Raw genomic sequence first — 3,934 nt, 5'->3', positions numbered from 1 at the left:
AAATCTGGGAAAAAAATCAATTTTTAAGTTTTTAGTAAAAATCTCCAAATTTAAAAAATGAAACAAAAAAATTGCATTTTTTAATTAAAAATAGACTAATTTGGAGCATCTGGTGGGTCAGTGGACTGAGCCAATGATTTGGTGCTTTTCTTTGTTTTCTGGGATCAACTGAATAATTTTGGGGACGTTTGAACCTTTCCAAGACTTTTCAAGGACCAGTTAGTATTTTCATGACCGCTCACAGTACACTGACAAGTGTATCCAACACAGTACACAAATATAATTACTGTATTAGAAATACTGCTTATGAACATCACGTGTCAACAAATATTAAATGTTGCATCAGCACCTTCAGAAAATGTAAACGCCGTAATCCTTATTAATGTTAAATCACTCCATTAAACCACAGAATTCAAGGATTTCTCAAAACCCTTTAACCCTTTGACACCTGAGCAAACTGGCTTTATTTCCTTCAAAGAGGAGCGCTGGCCATGAAGAAGAAACTACTGTAAGATTAGTAAAAGATAAAGACAAAAACAAGGAATTAAGTGTCCAAAAATAAATAATGAAATCATTCTTATTAAAAATTATTTTCTGGACATTTTAAGGTTAATAAAAGATACTTTTCTACATTTCCTAATTTTTAAAAATTACATTTGACATTTTTTGTCTTTTTATCGAAAGAAATAAACCCAATCAGCTCAAATATGTGAAAGGCGTCCGAACGCAGCACAAGAAAAGAGACGCCGATCCGGTTTTCAAAGGGTTAAACAACAAAACCTGCTGAGCTCGATGAGAAAAAACGTTTGACAGAAGACACCAGTGAACCCGACATCCCCCGCAGACAGACGCGATTCTATAAAACATTCAAATCAAGTTTGTGTTTGAGCCCAAAACTCGCCTCTTTGTTCCGAATCTACGGAGAAAAAGGAACAAGAAGCGACCACCGTGTTTTTGTCCCAAAGTTTATTATTAAGATACTTTACAGAGGTCAGACTCCTCGCGGCGTCTTGAAGTTCATGCCGATGGTCGGCTGCGTCACCTGCAGGTTGGACAGACCGCCGAAGTCCTGAGGAGCAGATTAAAAACACGCGTGAGCGCCGAACCAAACCTCAGAGAGAAAACTGCACATTTTAGGAGGAAACGTCTGTCGGCGAGCGCCAGGGTCCGACAGGAACGGAGAGTCCTGCAGACACGGGAAAGGCTCGCCGCTTCATCTGCCTGCACTATCAATGACCTGACGACCAGCACGCCACGATCACTTTCGATACAGGCGGGAAACACGCACACACACAGACATGCACACTCTCACACTTTCTCTCTCACACACACACACACACACAACACACACTCTTTCACACACACAGTTTAACACACGTTCAGCTCCAAAACGTCACTTTGACAACTTTAAAAACATATTTGTTGAGTCTGATTCTTCCAGAAAACACAAAAGCTTTTAAAAGCATTTCAAGCTTCCTGTCACATCAAATCAGTCGTTCAGAAATCAATCGTTCAGAAATCAATCGTTCAGAAATCAATCGTTCAGCAATCAATCGTTCAGAAATCAATCGTTCAGCAATCAATCGTTCAGCAATCAATCGTTCAGAAATCAATCGTTCAGAAATCAATCGTTCAGAAATCAATCGTTCAGCAATCAATCGTTCAGCAATCAATCGTTCAGAAATCAATCGTTCAGAAATCAATCGTTCAGAAATCAATCGTTCAGAGCGAGAGCCATATTTTGGAGGACGTGTACTGCCAAAACAAAACAAAAAAAACCTTGATAAATAAATTCTGCCATTAAATGCAATAGAACAAAATAAATGCATTTTTGAATAAATACACTTTAACATAAATATAACTTGAAAACAAATGCACTTACACAGATAAAAAACATGCAAACTTAAAACATCAATAAAATATAAATATATAACATTAAATGCAAAATACCTACATTAATCGGTTTTTAAAATTAAATGCACTTAAACATTAAAAAAAGAACGTAAAATTTTTTTTTTTAAATGTAGAAAAAAAAAACTAAAATATAAATAACTGCAATGTAAGTTAATATATTTATATGAAAATATATGCAAAAAAACATTTTAAACACATTAATATGCCATTAAATGTTCCTTAAAAAAGTTTAAATATATGTAAAAATGACAATTAAATAATCCAAATAAAACAATTAAATGCAAATAAATTGATATGCCATTAAATTAATCCTCAATAAATAAACAAGGGAATATTAAATAATAAAAACACAGATTAGCAGTTTATATGCATTATTTTTTCTTCATTAATGTCATGTTAACTTATCGAGCATTTTTCGTTGTTTTGTTTCGGCAGCCTTTGTCCTCCGTACATTAAAGTCCGGCTCAGACCGAGGCAGCCGAATCTCCAAAACACCGAGCGCAGCCGTGAGCGTTTGAAGCACTTCGATTTCAGCGCAGAGTCGAGGTGATGACGCTCAGCGGAGGCAGAAGTGCGCACGTACACAGAAAAACACGTTTGGCTGATTAAAAGTTTCTCTCGAGTTGTTAAAAAGCGTCTTTGACCCTCTGCTCCGCGGCGAGCGCGGCACCTCATTAAGACGCTCGTTTGATGCTCTGACGCGGCGCTCGCTTCAGCACATCATTAAACCCAAATCCTGACTTCACCTCACAGAGACGGCGTCCTTCAGTCTGTGCACTTTTATATGATCTGATTTATCTAAAAACATTTTAAGCCGCCCTCTGCAACCGCACACAGAGAAGAAGAAGTTAGAACGGGTCTGCGCACGTGAGCTTTCCTACGGGAACCTGCGAACTGTCGGCGATCTCCGGATTCTGTGATCACGAGGGGCCTTAAGGTTCGTCACGGGCTGCAGAGCCCTCACGCGCTCCGGCTGAGCGCCACGCTTTTATTTATAAAGCGATTTTAGGCCACTCCCCCACTGTTTATGTGATTACGTCTCAAAAACTCAGAGCAGTTACCGTTTACGTTGCGATGATTTGGACTGATCAAACGCGCCCAAAGTTCAATGTGAATCTGGTAATTCGTCTTTTCAGCGATCTGCACCTGCTGCCTGAACTTCCTGCAGAACCCGGCGGATTTAAAGGAACCCTGAGAACCTTTAAAGACCGTCTGAGACTGAAGCAGCACAGATCACGCCTGTCCTTCTGGGAACGTAAACTTGAGTCTCGGTCCCGCTGCTGTTTGTCTCTTATTTGTTTTGTTTTGTTTTTATATTTCCTCCATACAAACATCCACTTCCTGCAGCCTCACACCCGTCACACTTTCATTTTTCATTTCACTTCTAATTACTGACGAGAAGGAAGAACAAACCGGAATCAGCTTTAAATCATTTGGGGTTTGGGACGTTTTTGCCAAATTAACAAAACGTTTTCTTGTCGTTTGTATAAAAAGAGAACAGATGAAAACAGAAACTCACCAGCAGCTTCAGCATCTCCTTTGTGTCGGGATCAACTTCAATCAGCTCCTGATCCAGAGCGGACACCTGCACAGGTGAGCACGCACACGGTTACACACGAGGTTACACACACGATTACACACACACATACACACACACATACACACACAGAGCACATTTTAGGAGGAAACGTCTGTCGGCGAGCGCCAGGGTCCGACAGGAACGGAGAGTCCTGCAGACACGGGAAAGGCTCGCCGCTTCATCTGCCTGCACTATCAATGACCTGACGACCAGCACGCCACGATCACTTTCGATGCAGGCGGGAAACACGCACACACTCTCTCTCTCTCACTCACACACACACACACACACACACACACACACACACACACACACACACACACACACACACACACAAGGACCGTCTGTTTCACGTCACGCCCACAAATAAAAAAAGGGTTGAAAGGGAACTTCGGGGTTCCCTCACATTTTCATGGACAAAAATTTAAAACTTTTCCATGA

At 40.4% G+C, this 3,934-nt stretch overlaps 1 long non-coding RNA gene and 2 other non-coding genes across 3 annotated transcripts; all 3 read right to left on the bottom strand.

Annotated features, from left to right (window-relative positions):
* Positions 1-951: 951 nt before the first annotated feature.
* LOC121966681 lies at positions 952-3,506 on the bottom strand. Its single transcript, XR_006107615.1, has 2 exons — positions 3,434-3,506; positions 952-1,069 (listed from the first exon to the last, which is right to left on the bottom strand). It is a non-coding gene; the product is annotated as an uncharacterized LOC121966681 (long non-coding RNA).
* Positions 1,149-1,275, bottom strand: LOC121966683. Its single transcript, XR_006107617.1, has one exon. It is a non-coding gene; the product is annotated as a small nucleolar RNA SNORA71 (small nucleolar RNA).
* Positions 3,507-3,606: 100 nt separating the features above from the next.
* Positions 3,607-3,733, bottom strand: LOC121966682. Its single transcript, XR_006107616.1, has one exon. It is a non-coding gene; the product is annotated as a small nucleolar RNA SNORA71 (small nucleolar RNA).
* Between the last annotated feature and the right edge of the window lie 201 nt (positions 3,734-3,934).

Source organism: Plectropomus leopardus, unplaced genomic scaffold, assembly GCF_008729295.1.
Source record: "Plectropomus leopardus isolate mb unplaced genomic scaffold, YSFRI_Pleo_2.0 unplaced_scaffold255, whole genome shotgun sequence".
In the NCBI taxonomy this organism is placed as follows: Eukaryota; Metazoa; Chordata; class Actinopteri; order Perciformes; family Serranidae; genus Plectropomus; species Plectropomus leopardus.
The sequence above is the reverse complement of the archived record's forward strand: the minus strand, read 5'-3'. Positions and strand labels throughout refer to the sequence as shown.